We start from the raw sequence: 17,349 nt of genomic DNA on the forward strand, positions 1-17,349 counted from the left end.
TTACACAATTTCTCTCTTCCCCTAGTAGGTATGGGAGTTTTTGGTCGTCATTCAAATTTCTGAATTCCGGGCATATTTTTGTGAATTTTGGGTAGAAATTCTCCCTTATGCCCTGATATTTTCTACACGCTGTGAGGAAGTGCATCTCTGTCTCCACCACTCCCTGACTGCAGTGAGAGCATATGCTGTCCTCTCTTGGTAGCCGGGTCTGCCTGTGTCTACCTTTTTCAATCGCCAGGCTATGTTCACTAAGTCTGTACATAGTCAAGGTTTTTCTCATTTTGCTATCCTTTACCCTGGTCAGGTAATCAGCCATGTTGTATTGTCTGTTTAGGGCCAAGTAGCAATTGAGTTTGCTTTGGGTTTTTGTTGTTTCTGCCCAATATGACAGATGTTTTTCCTTTTGCTTAGCGACGATTGTGTTGGGTCGAATTCTTTGTGTTGCTGTCACTGTCCTGGGGCTGGTTATTGTTAGTAGTGTTGGTAGTTACTCACTGAGTCCCAGGACACTCTCTCTCTCTCTCACACACACACTCACTCACTCTCTCTCTCCCTCTCTCACACACTCTCTCTCTCTCACACTCTCTCTCTCGGTGATTGCGCCCTCTGGCTGCTGTTCCTGGCAGATTTCGAGTCGGCCGCGTTTTGGTGCCGCCTGTCCTGGGAGGCGGCCCGTAGCGCGGGTACCGGCGTCCGTTTCTGCGCCACGGAACCGGGTGGAAATTACCTCAGAGAGAGAGAGAGACCCGGACACGGAGAGAGGCCTAGAAACCGAGCGAGAGACCCGGGGCCCGGACACCGAGAGAGGCCCAGAGACCGAGCGACACAGCGAGAGAGACACACCCGGGGCCCGGACACCGAGAGAGAGAGAGGCCCAGAGACCGAGCGAGAGAGAGACCCGGGGCCCGGACACCGAGAGAGGGTGAGTGAGAGAGACACGAAATCGGGTGGAAGTTACCTCAGGGAGCGAGAGGCCCGGGGAGTGAGAGAGAGAGAGAGAGAGAGGCCCGGGGATAGAGAGAGAGAGAGGCCCGGGGATAGAGAGAGAGAGAGGCCCGGGGATAGAGAGAGAGAGAGAGGCCCGGGGATAGAGAGAGAGAGAGGCCCGGGGATAGAGAGAGAGAGATTTTTTATCGATTGACACCTACAGAATGTTGGAAAACTGTACCTTTTTGCTATGTAAGCTTTGGCAATATGGTTCTCTGTAAACTTTCATGCCAATAAAGCATTTGAATTGGAATTGGAGAGGCCCGGGGATAGAGAGAGAGAGAGAGGCCCGGGGATAGAGAGAGAGAGAGAGAGAGAGGCCCGGGGATAGAGAGAGAGAGAGAGAGAGAGGCCCGGGGATAGAGAGAGAGAGAGAGAGAGAGGCCCGGGGATAGAGAGAGAGAGAGAGGCCCGGGGATAGAGAGAGAGAGAGAGAGGCCCGGGGATAGAGAGAGGGGCCCGGGGATAGAGAGAGACCCGGGGATAGAGAGAGAGAGAGAGGCCCGGGGATAGATTGAGAGAGAGAGAGAGGCCCGGGGATAGAGAGAGAGAGAGAGGGTCAAAATTGGAGACAAACGCACCGATTTCTTCACCCAGAGAAGAGGCGTCCGGCAGGGCTGCAATTTGAGCCCGACCCTGTTCAACATATACATAAATGAATTAGCAGACATGCTGGAGCAAAGCGAGTCACCAGGTCTCCGTCTCCTAGATGGAGAAGTGAAATCCCTGTTCTATGCGGACGACCTGGTTCTGCTGTCTCCCACAGAACAGGGATTACAGCAACAACTAGACCTACTCGACAAATACTGCCAAAATTGGGCTCTAACAGTAAATCTAAAGAAAACCAACATCATGATTTTTCAAAAAAGGCCCAGATGTCAGGAAAACAAATACCAGTTTACCCTCAGTGATATCACTATAGGACACACTATGAGCTACACCTACCTTGGTCTAACTATTACAGCATCAGGGAGCTTCAGCATAGCAGTGAATGCACTAAAAGAAAAAGCCCGAAGAGCCCTATATGCAATAAAAAGAAAATTCTACAACATCCAAATCCCAATCAAAATCTGGCTCAAAATATTTGACAGCATAATCCTGCCCATTGCACTGTACGGTAGTGAAGTATGGGGCCCGCTAAATCACCAAAGCTACACTAAATGGGAAAAACATACAATAGAAGCCCTACATGCAGAATTCTGCCGAAGCATCCTTCGCACCCAAAGGAAAACGCCAACAAATGCATGCAGAGCCGAACTAGGCAGATACCCACTGATAATAAACATCCAAAAACGAGCACTAAACTTCCTAAATCACCTCAAATCTAGCTCCCCAGACACCCTTCATTTCAAAGCCTTTCAGACCCAAGAGCTAAACCCAGAAAAGAGTCCCCTGAGTCAGCTGCTACGGAAACTAAGTACTCAGCCGGACCCTGACCAGCCCCAGACCAACACAGCCGCCCAAACACCAATCCGAGTGAACCAAATCATTAAAAAATGCAAAGAAACCTACCTGGAACATTGGAACAAAATAACCGAAAGCCAAAGCAGATTAGAATGTTACCGGGCCCTAAAAAGAGAATATAAACTGGCAGACTACCTCACGACCATCAGAGACACAAAACAGAGACAGACCCTCACCAGGTACAGACTAAGCGACCACCAACTGGAAATTGAAAAAGGCAGATACAAGAAATCCTGGCAGCCTAGAGAGAATAGAATATGCGATCAATGTCTGGCTGGCGAGGTTGAAACAGAAATGCATTTCCTCCTAAAATGCGAAAAATTCAACACATCAAGAAACATATTATTCAACAAGCTAAGCCAAACAACCCCAGATTTCAAGGAATTGGATGATCTGTCAAAATTGAGATTAGTCCTAGGAGAAGGAGACAGACCATACCTTGGGGCCAAATATGTAACAACATGTCACAACCTGAGGACTGTTTAAAATTAAGACTGTTTAAAATTAATATTGAACGTACCAAATGAAGTACAAAGACTGTTTAAAATTAATATTGTTTAAAAGTAATATTGTATGTACCCAACAAATGTCAAATCGATTGACACCTACAGAATGTTGGAAAACTGTACCTTTTTGCTATGTAAGCTTTGGCAATATGGTTCTCTGTAAACTTTCATGCCAATAAAGCATTTTAATTGGAATTGGAATTGGAATTGGAGAGGCCCGGGGATAGAGAGAGAGAGAGAGGCCCGGGGATAGAGAGAGAGGCCCGGGGATAGAGAGAGAGAGAGAGGGGCCCGGGGATAGAGAGAGAGAGAGGCCCGGGGATAGAGAGAGAGAGAGGCCCGGGGATAGAGAGAGAGAGAGGCCCGGGGAGAGAGAGAGAGAGGCCCGGGGGGAGAGAGAGAGGGGCCCGGGGAGAGAGAGCGAGAGAGGCCCGGGGAGAGAGAGAGAGAGAGGCCCGGGGATAGAGAGAGAGAGGGGCCCGGGGAGAGAGAGAGAGAGAGGCCTGGGGATAGAGAGAGAGAGAGAGAGAGAGAGGCCCGGGGATAGAGAGAGAGAGAGAGGCCCGGGGATAGAGAGAGACTAAAACACGCAAGGGCAGAACCTCCGGGGGAATATTGGTGTGGTATAAGGGAGAACTGGACAAACACATCTCACCGGTAAAACAGGGGAAATCACACGTATGGCTAAAACTAGATAAAAATATAGGAATAGCAAAAAAAGATGTTTACTTATGTGCGATCTACATACCTCCAATAGATTCGCCATATTTCGAAGAGGAGTTATTTGATACTCTCCACATGGAAATCAGCCATTTCCAGGCCCAAGGAAAGGTGATAATATGTGGGGACCTAAATGCAAGGACCGGTTGTGAACCTGACTTCATAGACCCACAGGGAAACAACCATGTGTTTGGCCAGACCCCTTTAGATGTCACACCAGCCATCGCAAATCGGAACAACCTTGATCGTGAAATAAATAAAAGCGGTAGGGAGGTAGTGCAACTCTGCCGAGCCTTAGGCCTGTACATAGTTAATGGTAGGTTCAGAGGGGACTCCCTAGGGAGACTCACATACTCCTCAACTCTTGGGTCTAGTGTGGTGGACTATACAATCACTGACCTGGACCCCTGCGATATCAACGCATTCACTGTCAGGCAGCAATCCCCCCTCTCAGACCATAACCAAATAAATGTGTACCTTGGCAGGACAGACAAGTATAAGGTACACAGTAAGCTACATAAAATAAACCAGACATACAGATGGGCCCCAGACAGTGGAGATAAATTCATCACAGCACTAAATTCACCTGATCTCACAAGTAAAATTTCAAAATTTAAAGAAAATCTATATGAGATCACCAGAGATGGTGTAAACACGGCCATAGAGGATATAAATATGATCTTCCATGAGGCAGCTGTAAAAGCCGACCTCGTGAAACAGAAGAGGAAGCATCACAAAAGACAAAATAAAAATATGAAATGGTTTGACCACGAATGCAAAAATGCCAGAAAAGACCTGAGAAAAATATCAAACCAAAAGCATCGGCAACCAAACAATCCGGACCTACGTACTAGATACAATGAAACCCTCAAAAGATATAAACACACCATTAGGAACAAAACACAAAACTATACCCACAAAATACTCGAAGAAATTGAAAACTCCACCAATCCAAAACAATTCTGGGAAATGTGGAATAACCCGAGTACAACACAATTGCAAGCATTACCAATCCAAGATGGCGACATCTGGAGAACACATTTTGAAAACCTCTACAAAGACATCCCAAAAAACAAAACAAACCCAAGTCAACATCAGGTCACAGAAAAACTCCACACATTAGAAGCAACAATTAAAGACAACCAAAACCCTCTAGACTCCCCAATCACATGGAAAGAACTGGCCACAAAAACAAAATCTCTCCACCTAAAGAAAGCCTGTGGCCCAGACAACATCAAAAATGAAATGCTAAAGTTCAGCAATATGGAGATGCAGGGTGCGATACTCAAACTATTCAACATCATATTACGCTCAGGCTGTTTTCCCGATATCTGGTGCCAAGGACTAATCTCCCCCATATATAAAAGTGGAAACAAATCAGACCCAAATAACTACCGCGGCATCTGTGTCAACAGTTGTCTAGGGAAGTTATTCTGCAGTATTCTAAATAGTAGATTACTTGATTTTCTTAACAAACATAATATCCTCAGAAAAAACCAAATAGGCTTTCTTCCAAAACACCGCACCGCCGACCATATCTATACCCTTCACACCCTCATTGAAAAACATAAACACCAAACAAAAAATGGGAAAATATTCGCCTGTTTCATCGACTTCAAGAAAGCCTTTGACTCTATATGGCACGAAGGGCTCTATTATAAACTTCTTCAGTGTGGAATAGGGGGCAAAGTCTATGACCTTATTAAATCAATGTATCTGAAAAACAAATGCGGGGTCAAAATTGGAGACAAACGCACCGATTTCTTCACCCAGAGAAGAGGCGTCCGGCAGGGCTGCAATTTGAGCCCGACCCTGTTCAACATATACATAAATGAATTAGCAGACATGCTGGAGCAAAGCGAGTCACCAGGTCTCCGTCTCCTGGATGGAGAAGTGAAGTCCCTGTTCTATGCGGACGACCTGGTTCTGCTGTCTCCCACAGAACAGGGATTACAGCAACAACTAGACCTACTCGACAAATACTGCCAAAATTGGGCTCTAACAGTAAATCTAAAGAAAACCAACATCATGATTTTTCAGAAAAGACCCAGATGTCAGGAAAACAAATACCAGTTTACCCTCAGTGATACCACTATAGGACACACTATGAGCTACACCTACCTTGGTCTAACTATTACAGCATCAGGGAGCTTCAGCATAGCAGTGAATGCACTAAAAGAAAAAGCCCGAAGAGCCCTATATGCAATAAAAAGAAAATTCTACAACATCCAAATCCCAATCAAAATCTGGCTCAAAATTTTTGACAGCATAATCCTGCCCATTGCACTGTACGGTAGTGAAGTATGGGGCCCGCTAAATCACCAAAGCTACACTAAATGGGAAAAACACACAATAGAAGCCCTACATGCAGAATTCTGCCGAAGCATCCTTCGCACCCAAAGAAAAACGCCAACAAATGCATGCAGAGCCGAACTAGGCAGATACCCACTGATAATAAACATCCAAAAACGAGCACTAAACTTCCTAAATCACCTCAAATCTAGCTCCCCAGACACCCTTCATTTCAAAGCCTTTCAGACCCAAGAGCTAAACCCAGAAAAGAGTCCCCTGAGTCAGCTGCTACTGAAACTAAGTACTCAGCCGGACCCTGACCAGCCCCAGACCAACACAGCCGTCCAAACACCAATCCGAGTGAACCAAATCATTAAAAAATGCAAAGAAACCTACCTGGAGCATTGGAACAAAATAACCGAAAGCCAAAGCAGATTAGAATGTTACCGGGCCCTAAAAAGAGAATATAAACTGGCAGACTACCTCACGACCATCAGAGACACAAAACAGAGACAGACCCTCACCAGGTACAGACTAAGCGACCACCAACTGGAAATTGAAAAAGGCAGATACAAGAAATCCTGGCAGCCTAGAGAGAATAGAATATGCGATCAATGTCTGGCTGGCGAGGTTGAAACAGAAATGCATTTCCTCCTAAAATGCGAAAAATTCAACACATCAAGAAACATATTATTCAACAAGCTAAGCCAAACAACCCCAGATTTCAAGGAATTGGATGATCTGTCAAAATTGAGATTAGTCCTAGGAGAAGGAGACAGACCATACCTTGGGGCTAAATATGTAACAACATGTCACAACCTGAGGACTGTTTAAAAGTAAGACTGTTTAAAATTAATATTGAACGTACCAAATGAAGTAGAAAGACTGTTTAAAATTAATATTGTTTAAAAGTAATATTGTATATACCCAACAAATGTCAAATCGATTGACACCTACAGAATGTTGGAAAACTGTACCTTTTTTGCTATGTAAGCTTTGGCAATATGGTTCTCTGTAAACTTTCATGCCAATAAAGCATTTGAACTGAACTGAACTGAGAGAGAGAGAGAGAGAGAGTGACTAAAGACCATACCTTGGGGCTAAATATGTAACAACATGTCACAACCTGAGGACTGTTTAAAAGTAAGACTGTTTAAAATTAATATTGAACGTACCAAATGAAGTAGAAAGACTGTTTAAAATTAATATTGTTTAAAAGTAATATTGTATATACCCAACAAATGTCAAATCGATTGACACCTACAGAATGTTGGAAAACTGTACCTTTTTGCTATGTAAGCTTTGGCAATATGGTTCTCTGTAAACTTTCATGCCAATAAAGCATTTGAACTGAACTGAACTGAACTGAGAGGCCCGGGGAGGGAGAGAGAGAGAGAGGGGCCCGGGGATAGAGAGAGAGAGAGGGGCCCGGGGATAGAGAGAGAGGGAGGCCCGGGGAGGGAGGGAGAGAGAGAGAGAGAGAGGGAGGGAGGCCCGGGGATAGAGAGAGAGAGGGGCCCGGGGAGAGAGAGAGAGAGAGGGGCCCGGGGAGAGAGAGAGAGGCCCGGGGATAGAGAGAGAGAGAGAGAGAGGCCCGGGGATAGAGAGAGATAGAGAGGGAGAGAGGCCCGGGGAGAGGGAGAGAGGCCCGGGGAGAGGGAGAGAGGCCCGGGGAGAGAGAGAGAGGCCCGGGGATAGAGAGAGAGAGAGAGAGAGGCCCGGGGATAGAGAGAGAGAGGCCCGGGGATAGAGAAAGAGAGAGAGAGAGGCCCGGGGATAGAGAGAGAGAGAGAGAGGCCCGGGGATAGAGAGAGAGAGAGAGAGGCCCGGGGATAGAGAGAGAGAGAGAGAGAGGCCCGGGGATAGAGAGAGAGAGAGAGAGAGAGGCCCGGGGATAGAGAGAGAGAGAGAGAGAGAGAGGCCCGGGGATAGAGAGAGAGAGAGAGAGAGGCCCGGGGATAGAGAGAGGGGCCCGGGGAGAGAGAGAGAGGCCCGGGGATAGATTGAGAGAGAGAGAGAGAGAGAGGCCCGGGGATAGAGAGAGAGAGAGAGAGAGAGAGGCCCGGGGATAGATTGAGAGAGAGAGAGAGAGAGAGAGGCCCGGGGATAGAGAGAGAGAGAGAGAGGCCCGGGGATAGAGAGAGAGAGAGAGGCCCGGGGATAGAGAGAGAGAGAGAGAGAGAGAGGCCCGGGGATAGAGAGAGAGAGAGAGAGAGAGGCCCGGGGATAGAGAGAGAGAGAGAGAGGCCCGGGGATAGAGAGAGAGAGAGAGAGGGGCCCGGGGATAGAGAGAGAGAGAGAGAGAGGGGCCCGGGGATAGAGAGAGAGAGAGGGGCCCGGGGATAGAGAGAGAGAGAGGGGCCCGGGGATAGAGAGAGAGAGAGGGGCCCGGGGATATAGAGAGAGAGAGGGGCCCGGGGATATAGAGAGAGAGAGAGGCCCGGGGATAGAGAGAGAGAGAGGCCCGGGGATAGATAGAGAGAGAGAGAGAGAGAGCATCCTTCGCACCCAAAGAAAAACGCCAACAAATGCATGCAGAGCCGAACTAGGCAGATACCCACTGATAATAAACATCCAAAAACGAGCACTAAACTTCCTAAATCACCTCAAATCTAGCTCCCCAGACACCCTTCATTTCAAAGCCTTTCAGACCCAAGAGCTAAACTCAGAAAAGAGTCCCCTGAGTCAGCTGCTACTGAAACTAAGTACTCAGCCGGACCCTGACCAGCCCCAGACCAACACAGCCGTCCAAACACCAATCCGAGTGAACCAAATCATTAAACAATGCAAAGAAACCTACCTGGAACATTGGAACAAAATAACCGAAAGCCAAAGCAGATTAGAATGTTACCGGGCCCTAAAAAGAGAATATAAACTGGCAGACTACCTCACGACCATCAGAGACACAAAACAGAGACAGACCCTCACCAGGTACAGACTAAGCGACCACCAACTGGAAATTGAAAAAGGCAGATACAAGAAATCCTGGCAGCCTAGAGAGAATAGAATATGCGATCAATGTCTGGCCGGCGAGGTTGAAACAGAAATGCATTTCCTCCTAAAATGCGAAAAATTCAACACATCAAGAAACATATTATTCAACAAGCTAAGCCAAACAACCCCAGATTTCAAGGAATTGGATGACCTGTCAAATTTGAGATTAGTCCTGGGAGAAGGAGACAGACCATACCTTGGGGCCAAATATGTAACAACATGTCACAACCTGAGGACTGTTTAAAAGTAAGACTGTTTAAAATTAATATTGAACGTACCAACTGAAGTACAAAGACTGTTTAAAATTAATATTGTTTAAAAGTAATATTGTATGTACCCAACAAATGTCAAATCGATTGACACCTACAGAATGTTGGAAAACTGTACCTTTTTGCTATGTAAGCTTTGGCAATATGGTTCTCTGTAAACTTTCATGCCAATAAAGCATTTGAATTGGAATTGGAATTGGAGAGGCCCGGGGATAGAGAGGGAGAGAGGCCCGGGGAGAGAGAGAGAGAGAGAGAGAGAGAGGCCCGGGGAGAGAGAGAGGTCCGGGGATAGAGAGAGAGAGAGGGGCCCGGGGATAGATAGAGAGAGAGAGAGAGAGAGAGGCCCGGGGATAGAGAGAGAGAGAGGCCCGGGGATAGAGAGAGAGAGAGAGGCCCGGGGATAGAGAGAGAGAGAGAGGCCCGGGGATAGAGAGAGAGAGAGAGGCCCGGGGATAGAGAGAGAGAGAGAGGCCCGGGGATAGAGAGAGAGAGAGAGGCCCGGGGATAGAGAGAGAGAGAGAGAGAGAGGCTCGGGGATAGAGAGAGAGAGAGAGGCCCGGGGATAGAGAGAGAGAGAGAGAGGCCCGGGGATAGAGAGAGAGAGGGGCCCAGAGAGAGAGAGAGAGGCCCGGGGATAGAGAGAGAGAGAGAGAGAGAGAGAGGCCCGGGGATAGAGAGAGAGAGAGAGAGAGAGAGAGGCCCGGGGATAGAGAGAGAGAGAGGGAGGCCCGGGGATAGAGAGAGAGAGGGAGGCCCGGGGATAGAGAGAGAGGCCCGGGGATAGAGAGAGAGAGTCTCTGTCTCCTGGATGGAGAAGTGAAATCCCTGTTCTATGCGGACGACCTGGTTCTGCTGTCTCCCACAGAACAGGGATTACAGCAACAACTAGACCTACTCGACAAATACTGCCAAAATTGTGCCCTAACAGTAAATCTAAAGAAAACCAACATCATGATTTTTCAAAAAAGGCCCAGGTGTCAGGAAAACAAATACCAGTTTACTCTCAGTGATACCATCATTGGACACACTATGAGCTACACTTACCTTGGTCTAACCATTACAGCATCAGGGAGCTTCAGCATAGCAGTGAATGCACTAAAAGAAAAAGCCCGAAGAGCCCTATATGCAATAAAAAGAAAATTCTACAACATCCAAATCCCAATCAAAATCTGGCTCAAAATATTTGACAGCATAATCCTGCCCATTGCGCTGTACGGTAGTGAAGTATGGGGCCCGCTCAATCACCATAGCTACACTAAATGGGAAAAACACACAATAGAAGCCCTACATGCAGAATTTTGCCGAAGCATTCTTCGCACCCAAAGGAAAACACTAACAAATGCATGCAGAGCCGAACTAGGCAGATACCCACTGATAATAAACATCCACAAACGAGCACTAAACTTCCTAAATCACCTCAAATCTAGCTCCCCAGACACCCTTCATTTTAAAGCCTTCTAGACCCAAGAGCTAAACCCAGAAAAGAGTCCCCTGAGTCAGCTGCTACTGAAACTAAGTACTCCTACTCAGCCGGACCCTGACCAGTCCCAGACCAACACTGCCGTCCAAACACCAATCCGAGTGAACCAAATCATTAAACAATGCAAAGAAACCTACCTGGAACATTGGAACAATGTAACCAAAAGCCAAAGCAGATTAGAATGTTACCGGGCCCTATAAAGAGAATATAAACTGGCCGGACTATCTCTCGACATCAGAGACAGACCCTCACCAAGTACAGACTAAGCGACCACCAACTGGCAATTGAAAAAGGAAGATACAAGAAATCCTGGCAGCTAGAGAGAATAGAATACGTGATCAATGTCTGGCCGGCGAGGTTGAGACAGAGATGCATTTCCTCCTAAAATGCGAAAAATTCAACACAACAAGAAACATATTATTTGACAAGCTCAGCCAAACAACCCCAGATTTCAAAGAATTGGATGACCTGTCAAAATTAAGATTAGTTCTGGGAGAAGCAGACAGACCAATACCTTGGTGCCAAATATGTAACAACATGTCACAACCGGAGAATGTACCCAACGATGTTCAACGACTTAAAATTAATATTGTTTAAACTAATATCGTATGTACCCAACGAAGGTCAAAATTGTTTGACACCTACAGAATGTTGGAAAACTGTACTTTTTGTTATGTAAGCTTTGGCAATATGGTTCCCTGTAAACTTTCATGCCAATAAAGCATTTGAATTGAATTGAGAGAGAGAGAGGCCCGGAGAGAGAGGGGCCCGGGGATAGAGAGAGAGAGAGAGGCCCGGGGATAGAGAGAGAGAGAGAGGCCCGGGGATAGAGAGAGAGGGGCCTGGGGATAGAGAGAGAGAGAGAGAGAGAGAGAGAGAGGCCGGGGATAGAGAGAGAGAGGCCCGGGGAGAGTGAGAGAGAGGAGGCCCGTGGAGAGAGAGAGTGAGAGAGAGAGGCCCGGGGAGTGAGAGAGAGAGGCCCGGGGAAGTGAGAGAGAGAGGCCCGGGGAGTGAGAGAGAGAGGCCCGGGGAGAGGGAGAGAGAGGGGCCCGGGGAGAGGGAGAGAGAGAGAGAGAGAGAGGCCCGGGGATAGATAGAGAGAGAGAGAGAGAGAGAGGCCCGGGGATGGAGAGAGAGAGAGAGAGAGAGAGAGAGAGAGAGGCCCGGGGATGGAGAGAGAGAGAGAGAGGCCCGGGGATGGAGAGAGAGAGAGAGAGCGAGAGGCCCGGGGATAGAGAGAGAGAGGGAGGCCCGGGGATAGAGAGAGAGAGGGAGGCCCGGGGATAGAGAGAGAGAGAGAGAGGCCCGGAGATAGAGAGAGAGAGAGGCCCGGTGATAGAGAGAGAGAGGCCCGGGGATAGAGAGAGAGAGGGAGGCCCGGGGATAGAGAGAGAGAGAGAGAGAGAGAGAGGCCCGGAGAGAGAGAGAGAGAGAGGCCCGGGGATAGAGAGAGAGAGGCCCGGGGATAGAGAGAGAGAGAGAGAGGGGGGCCCGGGGATAGAGAGAGAGAGTGGCCCGGGGATAGAGAGAGAGAGAGAGAGAGAGAGAGAGGCCCGGGGATAGAGAGAGCGAGAGAGAGGGAGGCCCGGGGATAGAGAGAGCGAGAGAGAGAGAGGCCCGGGGAGAGACAGAGGGAGAGGGAGAGAGAGAGAGAGAGGAGGGGCCCGGGGAGAGAGAGAGAGAGGCCCGGGGATAGAGAGAGAGAGAGAGAGGCCCGGGGATAGAGAGCGAGAGAGAGAGGGGCCCGGGGATAGAGAGAGAGAGAGAGAGGGAGGCCGGGGGATAGAGAGCGAGAGAGAGAGGGGCCCGGGGATAGAGAGAGCGAGAGAGAGAGGGGCCCGGGGAGAGAGAGAGGCCCGGGGGGAGGGAGAGAGAGAGGCCCGGGGGGAGGGAGAGAGAGAGGCCCCGGGGAGAGGGGGAGAGAGGCCCGGGGATAGAAAGAGAGAGGGAGGCCCGGGGATAGAGAGAGGGATGCCCGGGGATAGAGAGAGAGAGAGAGGCCCGGGGATAGAGAGCGAGAGAGAGAGGGGCCCGGGGATAGAGAAAGAGAGAGAGAGAGGCCCGGGGAGGGAGAGAGAGAGGCCTGGGGAGGGAGAGAGAGAGGCCCGGGGATAGAGAGAGAGAGAGAGGGAGGCCCGGGGATAGAGAGAGGGAGGCCCGGGGATAGAGAGAGAGAGAGAGAGCGAGAGAGAGGCCCGGGGATAGAGAGAGAGAGAGAGGCCCGGGGATAGAGAGCGAGAGAGAGAGAGGGGCCCGGGGATAGAGAGAGAGAGAGAGAGAGGGAGGCCCGGGGAGAGAGAGAGAGAGAGAGAGAGGGAGGCCCGGGGGCCCGAGAGAGAGAGAGAGAGAGAGAGAGGGGCCCGGGGATAGAGAGAGAGAGAGAGAGAGAGAGGCCCGGGGAGAGAGAGAGAGAGGCCCGGGGATAGAGAGAGAGAGAGGGGCCCGGGGATAGAGAGAGAGAGAGAGAGGCCCGGGAGAGAGAGAGAGAGAGAGAGAGGGAGGCCCGGGGATAGAGAGAGAGACAGAGGGAGGCCCGGGGAGAGAGAGAGAGAGAGAGAGGGAGGCCCGGGAGAGAGAGAGGCCCGGGGATAGATAGAGAGAGAGAGAGAGAGAGAGAGGCCCGGGGATAGAGAGAGAGAGAGAGGGAGGCCCGGGGAGAGAGAGAGGGAGGCCCGGGGAGAGAGAGAGGGAGGCCCGGGGAGAGAGAGAGGAGGCCCGGGGAGAGAGAGAGGGAGGCCCGGGGAGAGAGAGAGGGAGGGCCCGGGGAGAGAAGAGAGGGAGGCCCGGGGAGGAGAGAGAGAGGGAGGCCCGGGGAGAGAGAGAGGAGGCCCGGGGAGAGAGAGAGGGAGGCCCGGGGAGAGAGAGAGGGAGGCCCGGGGAGAGAGAGAGGGAGGCCCGGGGATAGAGAGAGAGAGAGGCCCGGGGATAGAGAGAGAGAGAGAGAGGCCCGGGGATAGAGAGAGAGAGAGGCCCGGGGAGAGAGAGAGAGAGAGAGAGGCCCGGGGAGAGAGAGAGGCCCGGGGATAGAGAGAGAGAGAGAGGCCCGGGGATAGAGAGAGAGAGGGAGGCCCGGGGATAGAGAGAGAGAGAGAGAGAGAGAGAGAGGCCCGGGGATAGAGAGGCCCGGGGATAGAGAGAGAGAGAGAGAGGCCCGGGGATGGAGAGAGAGAGAGAGAGAGAGAGAGCGAGAGGCCCGGGATAGAGAGCGAGAGGCCCGGGGATAGAGAGAGAGAGGCCCGGGGATAGAGAGAGAGAGGGAGGCCCGGGGATAGAGAGAGAGAGAGAGAGGCCCGGAGATAGAGAGAGAGAGAGGCCCGGTGATAGAGAGAGAGAGGCCCCGGGGATAGAGAGAGAGAGGGAGGCCCGGGGATAGAGAGAGAGAGGCCCGGGGATAGAGAGAGAGAGGGAGGCCCGGGATAGAGAGAGAGAGAGAGAGGCCCGGAGATAGAGAGAGAGAGAGGCCCGGTGATAGAGAGAGAGAGGGCCCGGGGATAGAGAGAGAGAGGGAGGGCCCGGGGATAGAGAGAGAGAGAGAGAGAGAGAGGCCCGGAGAGAGAGAGAGAGAGAGGCCCGGGGATAGAGAGAGAGAGAGAGAGGGGGCCCGGGGATAGAGAGAGAGAGTGGCCCGGGGATAGAGAGAGAGAGAGAGAGAGAGGCCCGGGATAGAGAGAGCGAGAGAGAGGGAGGCCCGGGTGATAGAGAGAGCGAGAGAGAGAGAGGCCCGGGGAGAGACAGAGGGAGAGGGAGAGAGAGAGAGAGAGGAGGGGCCCGGGGAGAGAGAGAGAGAGGCCCGGGGATAGAGAGAGAGAGAGAGAGGCCCGGGGATAGAGAGCGAGAGAGAGAGGGGCCCGGGGATAGAGAGAGAGAGAGAGAGGGAGGCCCGGGGATAGAGAGCGAGAGAGAGAGGGGCCCGGGGATAGAGAGAGCGAGAGAGAGAGAGGCCCGGGGAGAGAGAGAGGCCCGGGGGGAGGGAGAGAGAGAGGCCCGGGGGGAGGGAGAGAGAGAGGCCCGGGGAGAGGGAGAGAGAGGCCCGGGGATAGAAAGAGAGAGGGAGGCCCGGGGATAGAGAGAGGGATGCCCGGGGATAGAGAGAGAGAGAGAGAGGCCCGGGGATAGAGAGCGAGAGAGAGAGGGGCCCGGGGATAGAGAAAGAGAGAGAGAGAGGCCCGGGGAGGGAGAGAGAGAGGCCTGGGGAGGGAGAGAGAGAGGCCCGGGGATAGAGAGAGAGAGAGAGGGAGGCCCGGGGATAGAGAGAGGGAGGCCCGGGGATAGAGAGAGAGAGAGAGAGCGAGAGAGAGGCCCGGGGATAGAGAGAGAGAGAGAGGCCCGGGGATAGAGAGCGAGAGAGAGAGAGGGGCCCGGGGATAGAGAGAGAGAGAGAGAGAGAGGGAGGCCCGGGGAGAGAGAGAGAGAGAGAGAGGGAGGCCCGGGGAGAGAGAGAGGCCCGGGGATAGAGAGAGAGAGAGAGAGGGGCCCGGGGATAGAGAGAGAGAGAGAGAGAGAGAGGCCCGGGGAGAGAGAGAGAGAGGCCCGGGGATAGAGAGAGAGAGAGGGGCCCGGGGATAGAGAGAGAGAGAGAGAGGCCCGGGGAGAGAGGAGAGAGAGAGAGAGAGGGAGGCCCGGGGATAGAGAGAGAGACAGAGGGAGGCCCGGGGAGAGAGAGAGAGAGAGAGAGGGAGGCCCGGGAGAGAGAGAGGCCCGGGGATAGTAGAGAGAGAGAGAGAGAGAGAGAGGCCCGGGGATAGAGAGAGAGAGAGAGGGAGGCCCGGGGAGAGAGAGAGGGAGGCCCGGGGAGAGAGAGAGGGAGGCCCGGGGAGAGAGAGAGGGAGGCCCGGGGAGAGAGAGAGGGAGGCCCGGGGAGAGAGAGAGGGAGGCCGGGGAGAGAGAGAGGGAGGCCCGGGGGAGAGAGAGAGGGGAGGCCCGGGAGAGAGAGAGGGAGGCCCGGGGATAGAGAGAGAGAGAGGCCCGGGGATAGAGAGAGAGAGAGGCCCGGGGATAGAGAGAGAGAGAGGCCCGGGGGAGAGAGAGAGAGAGAGAGAGGCCCGGGGAGAGAGAGGCCCGGGGATAGAGAGAGAGAGAGAGGCCCGGGGATAGAGAGAGAGAGAGAGGGAGGCCGGGAGAGAGAGAGGCCGGGGATAGAGAGAGAGAGGAGAGGCCCGGGGATAGAGAGAGAGAGAGAGGGAGGCCCGGGGATAGAGAGAGAGAGAGAGAGAGAGAGAGGCCCGGGGATAGAGAGAGAGAGAGAGAGAGGCCCGGGATAGAGAGAGAGAGAGGCCCGGGGATAGAGAGAGAGAGAGGGGCCCCGGGGATAGAGGAGCGGAGAGAGAGAGAGAGGCCCGGGGAGAGAGAGAGAGAGAGAGGGAGGCCCGGGGATAGAGAGAGAGAGAGAGGGAGGCCCGGGGAGAGAGAGAGAGAGAGAGAGGGAGGCCCGGGGAGAGAGAGAGGCCCGGGGATAGAGAGAGAGAGAGGGGCCCGGGGATAGAGAGAGAGAGAGAGGCCCGGGGAGAGAGAGAGAGAGGGAGGCCCGGGGATAGAGAGAGAGACAGAGGGAGGCCCGGGGAGAGAGAGAGGCCCGGGGATAGAGAGAGAGAGAGAGAGAGAGAGAGAGAGGCCCGGGGATAGAGAGAGAGAGAGAGAGAGGCCCGGGGATAGAGAGAGAGAGGCCCGGGGATAGAGAGAGAGAGAGAGAGAGGCCCGGGGATAGAGAGAGAGAGAGGCCCGGTGGGGGGTTTGAGAGAGAGAGAGGCCCGGGGGGGGCGAGAGAGAGAGGCCCCGGGGGGGGGGGGGGGGGGGGAAGAGAGAGAGAGAGGAGAGAGGCCGGGGGGGGTTTGAGAGAGAGAGCGACCCAGGGAGAGAGAGAGGCGCCCGGGGGGGGGGGGCGCAGAGAGGGAGAGGCCCGGGGGGGGGTGCGGGGAAGAGAGAGAGAGAGAGGCCCGGGGGGGGGGCGGGGGGGAGAGAGAGAGAGAGAGAGGGGGGCCCGGGGAGAGAGAGAGAGAGACCCGGGGAGAGTGGGAGAACAACCAAAATTGAACAAACCACTAACTACACATACTTGGGCTTAAAAATCAGTTCTACAGGAAATTTTCAATCTGGCTGTGAATGAACTGAAAGAGAAAGCAAGAAGGGCTTTCTATGCCATTAAAAAATCAATCCAAATAGAAATCCCAATTAGCATTTGGCTCAAAATTTTCAAATCAGTAATTGAACCAATTGCACTCTATGGCAGTGAGGTGTGGGGACCACTAACACAACAAGAATTTGCAAAATGGGACAAACACCTAATTGAGATCCTCCATGCAGAATTCTGTAAAAGTATCCTCCGGACTCAAAGGAAAACCGTAAACAATGCATGCAGGGCAGAACTAGGCCAATATCCATTAATAATTACTATCCAAACAAAGAGCCACCAAATTTTGGAAACACCTAAAAATGAGCAAACGCCACTGCTATCATTACGAAGCCTGAAATGCCAAGAGAGGACCATAAAGAAGAATACCCCTCAGTCAACTAGTCCTGGGACTCAGTGAAGCAACCACCAACACTACTAACAATAACCAGCCCCAGGACAGTGACATCGTAGCACAGAGAATTCGACCCAACACAATTGTCACTAAGCAAAAGGAAAAATATCTGTCAT

At 52.1% G+C, this 17,349-nt stretch overlaps 1 protein-coding gene across 4 annotated transcripts in view; it reads left to right on the forward strand.

Annotated features, from left to right (window-relative positions):
* The first annotated feature begins 627 nt into the window (after positions 1-627).
* cul9 (cullin 9) overlaps positions 628-17,349 on the forward strand; it is a 401,996-nt gene continuing 385,274 nt past the window's right edge. For 2 of the 4 annotated variants that reach the window (XM_085998046.1, XM_085998048.1), the window contains exon 1: positions 629-922. The gene's annotated coding sequence lies outside the window, so the exon portion shown is untranslated. Of the gene's footprint in view, positions 923-17,349 lie in introns of all 4 variants that reach the window. The other 2 variants (XM_085998049.1, XM_085998050.1) reach the window with 2 other exon arrangements.

This window comes from Somniosus microcephalus, chromosome 9 (assembly GCF_052327205.1).
Source record: "Somniosus microcephalus isolate GS21.2 chromosome 9, FLI_Smic_1.0, whole genome shotgun sequence".
Taxonomy (NCBI): domain Eukaryota; kingdom Metazoa; phylum Chordata; class Chondrichthyes; order Squaliformes; family Somniosidae; genus Somniosus; species Somniosus microcephalus.